Source organism: Ornithodoros turicata, chromosome 1 (assembly GCF_037126465.1).
Source record: "Ornithodoros turicata isolate Travis chromosome 1, ASM3712646v1, whole genome shotgun sequence".
NCBI classification, from domain to species: domain Eukaryota; kingdom Metazoa; phylum Arthropoda; class Arachnida; order Ixodida; family Argasidae; genus Ornithodoros; species Ornithodoros turicata.
The window spans coordinates 205415846-205426808 of NC_088201.1; the positions used below are offsets into that span (position 1 = coordinate 205415846).

At 47.0% G+C, this 10963-nt stretch overlaps 1 long non-coding RNA gene across 1 annotated transcript; it reads left to right on the forward strand.

Annotated features, from left to right (window-relative positions):
* The first annotated feature begins 1549 nt into the window (after positions 1–1549).
* On the forward strand, positions 1550–6563 carry LOC135375729 (uncharacterized). Its single transcript, XR_010417364.1, has 3 exons — positions 1550–1617; positions 2002–2055; positions 6421–6563. It is a non-coding gene; the product is annotated as an uncharacterized LOC135375729 (long non-coding RNA).
* The last annotated feature ends 4400 nt before the right edge of the window (positions 6564–10963 follow it).

Genomic DNA, 10963 nt, shown 5'->3' on the forward strand with positions numbered 1-10963 from the left:
TCTTGTTCTGTGCATGCGTGCGTGAGTAAGTGAGTGAGTGAGTGCTGTCCGCGTCGTCTTTTACCGTCATTCCGTATCGTCGTGTCAGTACAAAGCTGCGTTGAATCACACAAGAGGGAACAACAATTTAAGATATCCTGTACAGGACACATGATCCGTACAAGGCAGAATGAGGAGAGACCGTGTGTCATAACAAAGTGTCGTGGTTTCGTTCACACGGGTTGTTTTTGCGGTGCACTGTAGCTGTCTTTCGCAAAGCGGTCAAATTTTCGCGCTTCCCGGAAACAAAGAAAACAGCAGAGAAACAGTTTTGTCATATTTTGTCGGGACCCGCGACCTGTGGCTCTCTTATGTGACATGGCTACACAGGGAAGGAAACGAGAATACCGCTGTAGGCAAACCACTCATTAAAGTCATGTGCAACATAGCTTACTGTCATTTCATCTATTGTGTCGCGCTAGAAATTGTACTTCTTGGCCAGCTACACATGCGTTACTTTTATGTCGCACAAGGTGTGTCACACATCCATCACACACCATGACGCACGCGTGTTATGTGGCGTGATATATTCACCTTAAATTGCATTATTCACAGTCCTTGAAACACACTCTTGGGCACAACAAGATCTGTTCATCTGTGGAGATTTGCCTGGAGAGCTTCGCATGCTTACGAAGGCATCTTTAACTTGTGGTGTGTGTCGCACAGCTTGTGTGGGCAATTCACAACTTGCGGTAATGTTACGTGTCAAGATGGGTCGCTTGAGAGGTCGATACATTCGATACATCCGCTGTGTTATGCCAGGGCTTGCTCTTACAAAAATTTTGGTGTCTCCGAAGGTTAACCTCAACTCAGTGGCTTAGCGCTGACGGGAACTGTTGATCGTTGTATTCATACATGTCATTTTATTTCGCCGATATTTCGATGATACGGGCAATAAATGGAAAGAAAGACGCTATAAATACGAGGAAGGAGATACGAAAATTCGCGTTCACCCAGATCAAACATCACGTTGCCCTGCTAACACAGCATGGGATGATATACACATAAATATAACTAGGATTTATTTTGACAGTGTGGGTTTCAAAAGTGTGGATTCTTGAACCATTTATTACTGGGTATCTAGGTTGACTGGTGGGATTTTAAGCGTGGATTTTGGAATGATTTATTTTTAATGGTCTAGAATCGGGTACACCCACTTCTTTACCTCTGTATACCTTTCATTTCACATGGTCCTGTAGGCGGTATACTCCAAAGATGTATATGAACACAGCGATTCCTTCTTCACTCGTAGCCCATGCTTACGCAATTCTTCACCTTGTTTATCTTGTGTTGTTTCATTTTGCGATTCTTCTTGCGTGACATAATGTCATTGTGCAGTAAATATACCCCAAAAGTATCCAGCTTTGCAGTTTTCACTGCAATTTTAAAACTGCCGTCCTCAGATAAAGGGTTATCGTATTGCTTACGCTTTTGATGCTCGCGGACCTAAAGAAATGAGTGCGAAACTGTATGTCGCCACCTGTTCTTGCATACATTTTCCAGAATATCACAGAGTTCAAAGATACACTGTTTACATGCATGGACACATACATGAGAGCCGGAGAGTCCTTGAGACCAGTAAGTATCCTGAAAATCTAGCGTTCAGGTCTGTGCAATAAAACGTGTGGTGGGTGCACCATATAAGTTACGCCGCATAATGTGTAGAAAGGATTCCTGGCCCACCGATGGAGAAACATATAAGAGTAATGTGAAAACAGGTTGAGTTACGAATAAAACTATATTTCATGAACCACAAGGATTAGGTGACATTTCTTGCTGTTTCAGTGTATGTTGCTGTTCGTTTCGTCTCTTTAAAAGCCCTTCGAAAGATCTTGTTATCATGAATTGCGAAGGTGGAACTGCTCCCAGATATTCAAGAAAGTCTCGCTGCTCGTTTTCATTTGCTTCAATTTATTAGACTTTTGATACACTTACACCTATTACGTTGCCTTCCATTTCAAGGATGACTTCGCTGCCTACAACGTGAACAGCACGACCATAATACCGAGATTCAGGGTAAGTTACAGGACGAAGCTATTGGCATGCAGTTGGTATGTGTGATTCTTTTAGCAAACACCAACCTCAAACTAAGAATGGGATACCACTTTGCATTTATCGGAGAATTAATATTGCACAATATTGTTCGAAATATAATTCATCCCTTCATTCATACAAAGCCTGAGCTTGTCCAAGAGAACAACGAAGAAGACGACGCGACAGAAACAACTTTCATGGTTTAACGATTTTCTATCTGTTTTATTCTGTATTACCTTAAGCACCCCTACTGGGGTATTATATAAGGGGAAATTCAGTTTAAAAAACAAGAGAAAAAGAAAGAAAGAGCAGTCACACACACTCGCGTGCCACAACAGCACACGACACAAAAAACAGCACACAAAAAGTACATACATACATGCATACAGGGTGGTCCACCAACCATGATAGAAATTCATAGTAAAAAACGTAGGCTCGAGAGAGACATGCGGTCAGGGGATTTTTTTCTGCCAATAACTTTTGCCACATATTGGTAACATTTTTATTTCATTTCAATTGACGGAAAGTTAATTTCCTGAACTGAACTCCGAAATTACCCCAGGCAACCTAACGTTTTCTTTGCGGATATGGGTTTCCCGTGGTCATTTTACTCAGTATAGCACATAATCCCACTCGTAATGCAATGCGAACGAATGCGGCGAATTGCCGAAATAAACTCGCCGAAAATCTGTGGAAATTAGCTCTTGGCTCCGCCTCTTTTTTGACGGCTCGTAGTTTGAGCACTTCCCGCGATTCCCGCACTCACCGCCCGTGTTTGTTCCGTGGGTACGGCTTGTAACCCTTTCCCCTCCGTGTGGCGTGCCAATGTAACCTCCTTTCTTCGCAGTTTTGCGCTCAAACTACGAGCCGTCAAAAAAGAGGTGGAGCCAAGGGCTCATTTTCCCGGATTTTCGGTGAATTTATTTCGGCAATAGCCATTGCAGTACGAGTGGGATTATGGGCTATACTGAGTAAAATGACCACTGGGAACCCATTTCCGCAAAGAAAACATTAGGTTGCCTTGAGAAATTTCGAAGTTCAATTCAAGAAATTAATTTTCCGTCAATTGAAATTAAATAAAAATGTTACCAATATGTGGCAAAAGTTATTGCCAGAAAAAAATCCCTTGACCACATGTCTCTCCGGGGCCTACGTTTTTTGCTATGAATTTCTATCATGGTTGGTGGACCACTCTGTATGTATTACTCAATGCCCAAGTCAGATTGCTTATGAAAAGACACTATGCCAATCTGGTGTGTTTTTTTTCTGTCTCTCAAGTCTGTTTTTAATGTAGTTACGTTCGTTGGCCTGGAATATTCTCGAACAGCGAATCTTGCGGCTCTGTTTCGAATAATTTTCAACTTGATCAATGAAGTGGTTTTGATATGGTTTCCAGTTCAACGATGCGTATTCCAGAGAGGGGCGAACTAGCACCTTACAAGCTACGAGTTTGCCCTCAGGAAATGCTAGACGAAAATGTCGTTTGAGAAAGCGCAGCTTAGAGTTCGACAGAGAGAGAGACGCAGTTGGTGATGATGGTGTGGGTGATTCACCACTGTTGTGGCGGTACAGTGCTGAATTCTTTTTCAGAACCAATCGCGTGAAGGGCACTCATACACATGAGAAGGGTACTCGTACACATCTGTCGCAAATCTGGTGAAGTGTAAGAATTCCGGTAGAACGCGAAGGGATTGCATGGGGTGGGTGGCGTACACCCACAGCCCGACAATTTTGACTTGGTCGAACGACCCTTTCTCAACATGTTGACCAACTTCTGTGAGTGTGTCGAGGTCGCAGTGCACTCCACAGGTGCGCAGGTGGAAGATGAGGGGCAGCCTAGTCGGCGTTGGACGGCAGGTGTAAATACAAAGTTTCACCTCATGCCGCATCTCAAAGGGGCGCGATGGAAGTGAAGAAAGAGAAAGTGTTGTGGGGCTAACACAGGTCACAGAACTCTCAAAAGAACTAGAAACCAAGCCAGCGAAGGGGGGCATCTCAACATGGGAGCCGCCATGGCCGATAGGTTAGGCATAGCATGTTACAAACGGTGTCTCGTACGAGTTCCGTGCGCCATTTTTTTCGTGTCGCAGCACAAGGAGTACACTGTACGACACTCGTTCCCTACGGAATAAAACACAATTCAAGCGCACACTTGAGGTCAGGCAAAACAAACCACTTTGCACACGTGATGGCACACGGAGCCCAGCGGAAGCAAGCACGACTTTCGTTGGATTGAATACCGATGAGCCGAACGCGGCTGTCCTCTTCACGTCGAAAGGCTGTGGCAGGATCCGGTCGAATCCGGCGCCTCTCGGGCTTGGACATCGGGAGAAGGTTTCGCCTTTCCCAATTTATTCGCTCTCCCCACTACGCTCTCTCTCTCAGCTTTTCTTCTAGCCTCGCTCCTTATCGATTTATATGCACCAGGTAGAACACAGTTGGTATGTCTTGTTGCCATGCAGCCTGCATGTTAGTGCCGGTGGAATTTGAAAAGGGGTGGGGGTGGGGGTATCCACGTTCGGAAGAATACGACATTACCGGGAAAAGAGATGCGTGCTATTGGGCGCTAAAGGAAGCTATGTCTGCTTCGTACCGCTAATGACATGTCCGGGTATCGATTATGATGTGGCGGTGTTCCCCCAGCTGCTACGTTGTAAACTTGCGGAATACCAGAGACGACAGGACTGAAGGAGCACCGTACCCCTATCCGTATTCAAGCACAGAGCGCTAGTCTGGAAAGTTCCGAGACGCGAGGGCGACCTCTGTCGGCGGTAAGTTCGGAAATATCTGACGTACATTGTCGATAAACCATTCGGTGATGTTGGCTTCTATGATTTAGTGTCCGTGCCGACACAAGTGTTTCGAAAAAAAGGAAGAAAAACAACAACAACAACAACAACGGTATTTCACGATGATGGGTGGGGAGTTTCATCGCCGAGGGCGATACTCTACCCCACTGCTGGAGGTGAGGCGGGGAATGAAAGAATGGGTCGCGTTACAATGAGGATCGAAGTCCTGTGGCATCCAAAAAGGCGAAGAGAACTTTGAGGGCAGAGCGTTGGTGAGAAAAAAAAAAGAACATTGACCTTGACGAATAGAAGGAAACAATTAGGGAATGTGCTCAGATGCGCTTTTATTGCTAAACGAATATCTTCCGTGAAAAAGAATGAATTATTGATCTGCGCAGGCGCTCATTTAGGCACTGGGCTGTTTCGCCCCAAACACGACATTGTAGAAGATACCATCATTGATTCTTTTTTTTTTGCAATTTTAGTCAGAGATCCCTAAGCTTGACCCCGTTAGAGGTTGCCTGTGTATCTCGGGGGTTTTCAGACTGGTATGGATTGTTTAAATAAACTGGTGTCTAGTTGAACGCTGTCCGTGTCCGTCCACTTGTTCTGTGGGTACGCTGACCTCTCTCGAAGTGTCTCGTCTCGAGACTGCACAATGTGGTTTACATAAACTACTTGAAGGATCAGCCATGGCCGATCTGTGTTACTCGGCGCGATCTACTGATATGCCGTCATGAGATCAACGACACTTACAGTCGGTATTGCGAGTACCCACGAAGGCATATTTACCAATGAAAATCCGCCTCCTGGAGACGACGTGGGGACGTATTCCATTGGCCATTGGCAGTCTGTGGATTGTGATTGAGTTGACGGAGTTCTATGTGGGTGTGCATCACGTACATTGAATTAGCCGCGGTGAATCGACGTCGCCGCCCTGCAGTTCCTCGGTGGAACGGTCCGCAGGACCTTCAGCGATGGCTTCCAATGTGCTTCCAGAATTGGAATGGTAAAAGAGCCGAATTCCGAGAGAAATTGGTGTTCATTGTTCGCGTCACCAAATGTAGAGGACATGGGATTCCTCTAGAGTGTCTTAAGGGAGCGAAGGGAACTATGCTTCGCTCTTCCATAGCTTAAGTGGCACAGACTCGCGGCCATGATAGCTGCCGCAGCTGCAGGTGACAGTGGCACTGACCAGAGAAGGATAGCAGGTGGTCTGGTAACTTTATTCAGATATTTGTACACACTTATTGTCCTAAACCAAAAGTCATGTCAACCTTGAACCAACATTGCAAATTTCACCAACTTTTCAACAGCGCGTAGTGACTTCCATCGTCAGGCATCGGAAGTAGGTTACACTATATAAGCCATGCACTATACAGGTTAGACAATGTTTGGAATTCCTGATTAGATGCAGTTGCAATCTTTGTCTTTGCACAACGTGTCTTTTACGCACATACATAAGTTTCCACGCGTTGCTGGCACAAAAATCAGTCCTATTGCTCCTGAGAGTATCGCACACCAAGTGTGACTCTGATACTTTTTTTTTTCTTTTCAGGAATGCTCATACGACCTCATCCCCACCGAAGAAAAATACTTCCTTGCATTTCTGAAGTACATGCGCGATTTTATGTCGGGATAAGGAAAAAAAAAGATAAAGTGAATACGCTCTCACGAGGGAATAAAACGAAGAGTTACCAATAAAACCGATATAAACTATATCCGCCTATCATAGCTTCGCATAGCAAATGCCGTAAAGTCATTTTGCATGCCTGTGTCACTGGGAATCTCCGAAGCACCCCCTTTTTGTAGATTTCGTTAACGAATATGACCCACTCATTGCGAACTCTTGGAGTATAGATGAATGGCGCGATATACGTACGGGACGACGTCTCTATCGTGTCGTTCTGTGTCACAAATGAACAAGGAGTTTTCAAATGTTTTCAAGCGAAGTCGAATATGAGCTGAAACCTTGCAAGTGGGGTCTCAAAGTGACGAACATCGCCATCACGGGCCACCTACGGAACGGGCAGCCTACACTGATGGCAGCTTCCCTGCTCGATCACTAGTTTTTTTTTTCATTGTTTGCTGCTCCTGTGAGAACAGGTGGTGGGCCTGGTTGATTCTGGTTTGAACTGCGTGTATCGCCCTTTGTTTCAGACAAGTTTCATCCGCCACAAACCACGGTTTCGTACACATCCAGCAGGACTCCTTTCAACATTGATATCCAATGTAGCACTGACATCACTTACTCGTCCGTCACCACAAAGATATTTGACGAGAAGATGAGCTGCTCCTTCAGTCATCGCTCCGAATAACATACCACTCTGTTGAAGAAAGAGCGATGTGCTCCCACTGCTGCAGATCGGCGCAGTTTCAGCTATTTTATTTCAGTTCTGAACGGGTAGTCTCTCTTGCTTTGCCCTCTGCGATTGCCCTAAATTCAGCGAAGAAATATTTTATAGAAGCATTGAAATGCAATTAATCTTCTTGGAATTGCAGGCTCTTTCGATAGTACAGTTCGAGCCATTCGGGTACTTTATCAGAAGTCGAGCTTCCGCAGCACTGCAACATTGCGCGTTTCTGTGTTTTTTGCAAAAATTATCCATGTAAATCCCGTTGGGGACCGGCTTCCCACAGCTCTTGAAACGGCACTGACATCCTGCAGATATACGGTCACGGACGTTAATGTATGAAGCTCCCAGACATTTCCTCCCGGCGGCCCTCACCGTGTATGGACTAATACTGCTACGAATAATAATAATTTTATTTTTCTTATGACCTTTGCTGTCGCTGCGATAAAAAAAATCGCAATCATCATCACGATCATATTTTTCCCATTCCATGACTAGAATTCAGGGACACCTCCTCTGATGCAGGTTCTGCCTGATAGCGGAAGAAAGTGTAAGAAAGCCAACTTGAAAGAAAAGTATCGGGCGAGGAGGAAGGGGAAGATGGAAAGAGGCGTGTGCAGACCACAAAGGGAGTTTGTATATCAGATATAGCGCGCGGAGCCCGACTATCAGTAGCAATTGCCCATCGCAGAATGAAATCATGATGAATCAGCTCTGATAACTTTTGCCAAGCTTCTCTTTGCTTTACTACTGTTCAGAATTCTCGACTGCTGCTCGTAGCGTGTGGAACGGTGTGATTGCCACTCGTAAGGCCGGTTCTGATACTTTTTTTTTCTCTCAGTGGGGAATAGGGATGCCGCCGACGATGAGAAATGTGCGTCCTGTGGCGATTTCTGAGGGAAATGTGCCGCCGTATGTGTGACAGCGTCTGACGAAACCCCAGAAATTATACTATATAAGCTGCGAAAAGGAAATCAGTAACTGCACTTCGCTTTGTTACTTGCACCTTGTTACTCCGTGATCACTGTATCGTACGCTTCAGTTTGTTCTTACCCTTATCATGAAGACATTTCAATGCTTCATTCCGAATTTTGCGTGTTACAGTCTCTTCCCGGCACCATCAGGAAGGTTTGTCGGTTACCAACACCCTCCCCTAGAAAAATAAAAATAAACAAACAAGCGGAAGAGTGCTTAGTTTTAGAACATCTAGAGGTGGCAGAAGAGTCCCGTTCTACACAAAAAGTGATTAGTAAACCAACACCTCACAGATAACGTAAGGCATTCACGCTTACGTCACCTATGGAGGCCTGTCCTGCTTTGTGATCAGCTTCGAGCTTTTTTCTCATTTGTTCTTTTATTTACCTCATGGAAACAACCACACTAGTAAAAGCAGGCCTTCCAGTGTGACGTAAGGCACAGACTTTCTCCATATCTTGGAGATGTTGCTCAAATAACCGCCAGAATCAAAGGCAAAAGTATTAGAGATGTAATCGCGAGCTGCGGTGATATGGTCGTAGGGACCAACGGACGTCATATCAAAGTTTCCTTTCGTCGCGCAAAGAGTAGAGTCGGAGAAACGTCCGTAATGTTTCTCGCAGATAATCGCCATTCTTCTGGGATTCTTATGGGCGTCTGATTCGCTTTATTATAAAATGGGGTGAACACGATAGAGAATTTTAGAGAACCGTTCATATAACGTGGCTTGCCTAAACCAATCAGTGGATAAGATTCTGTGTCTTATATAACTGCAGATTGGCGCCGACAAGCATGACAGCCTGTGGAAACCTAAGTTCCCACAACCTCGGGGCGTCAGCCCGTCCGTTCCGTGTGCGAAGGAACCAGCAGCACAACCAGAAATTCAATGCAACAACATGGTTTATTCACCTTCTCTGCCACAACGTGTACAGGTCCCGACAAAAGTTTACGGAACACGCGAGCGGTGTATTTTCTCCTCGGTACGACACCCTAGCGGCAAGCGGAAGCTGGCGAAATCAGGCCAGTTCACTGCCTCAGAGGGGTGGACGACTGCGCTCTTAGCGACACACAGCGGTAGTTTCGGTATGATTACTGTTGCATGTGCACGCGAAGTGAATTGGATTTAACTGTTGTGCTCGTCAACAACTCGTGACTAACGTCAGTTGTTTATCAGTCAATCAATTATCAATTCAGCGTCAATTGTTTATCAGCTCGTCAGGCGTCGTCCATAATAAAACAACTGTTTACAAGATACCTTTCTTTCTCTTGTCTACATATCACAGCTTTCCAATAAAAGCAATACACCGTAAAGTGTTGCCACCATGATTCATCCTTGTTATCAGGATGATAGCGGCGCGCTCCTTGTCTCAACAATCGTTGAATCACATGTTGTTGGCGAGCACAACAGTAAAATTCAACTCACTTCGCGTGCACATGCAACAGTAATCATACCGAAACTACCGCTGTGTGTCGCTAAGAGCGCAGTCGTCCACCCCTCTGAGGCAGTGAACTGGCCTGATTTCGCCAGCTTCCGCTTGCCGCTAGGGTGTCGTACCGAGGAGAAAATACACCGCGCGCGTGTTCCGTAAACTTTTGTCGGGACCTGTACCGCGCCAGGGCAAGCATCTCCCGGAAAAAGGTCCCTTCCCCTGTCGCACCCTGCTTTTTTATCTTCTTTGAAGCAACGCCCCTCTTATCGGTGGCCAAGGTTGAGACACTTGCTGAAGCGCCATCCAGGGGATTGTGTAGAAAGCTTTGTGGTGCTCGACCACACTCCTCCCCCCTTAAAGGGCCATCAGATCGTCGGTGATGTCGAGAATGGCGTCGTCGGGTACAGGACGAACCGGTTGTGTTGTGGGCTGCCTGGCAGGTGTGGACTCCACCAGCAGTTCGGGACGAAGGCGACGTAATGTAGCGATGGCGGTGGCAACGTCGGACACTGTGCGGGTTGCTTCGAGGCGGGCTTGGTGCAGGGCGCCTCTGCAGCAGGTCCCCCTGTGCACCTCGGGCACTTGACATTGCGGACAGAGAATCCGCCTCTCCTCGGCGGTCAGAGGTTGGAGGGGGTCCGAGGGGTGCCTGTCTGTTATTGTGAGACCCCTGAACGGGGCAGGAGTCCGTGACGGGTCTTCTCCCCGCAGCGGCCGGGGCTGGCTGCTCCAGCGGGACCGCGACGTCCATGCCACAGGCAGGCCATTGGCCACGACCGTCCAGGTGGCCACGGTGCGGTGTTGAAGTGAGGAGCGGGCTATGCGGTCCGGGGGTCCAGAATTCCGTGCTGGGTCTCCGCGTGAACGGGACCGGGAAACCGGGCGGTGTGGAGGTAGAACGGAACGTGGCATTGAAACTGCGAGGGAGAAAGGGAAACGGTAAGAGGGGCATCCCCAAGCCGTAAGCGCCGCAACGGCACTCCCTAGGACAAACAGCGGAAAACTGTGAAACAGAAATCACACTAATAAGGCACCATATCACAAGCACTATGCTTAACGATGGAAATAGTGGCAGCTACATGCGCCGCCTGCGGGGACGCAAGTTGTAGCGGCTGGACGCAGGTCCGGGAATGGGATCCGGGTCCAGGTCCTGGAGGGAGGCAGGTTGCAAATCGGGCTCCTCTCCGTCCTGGTCTCGGAGATGGTAAGACTTCAAGTCCGAGATGCGAACTGGCCCAGTCTCTTCGCCGGTGTCGCAGCGACGAAGCTTGTAAGTGAGGCCGGAGGAGCACGCACTTACCTCGAAGGGGCCTTAGAAACCCTATGCTAAAACTGCTTTTAT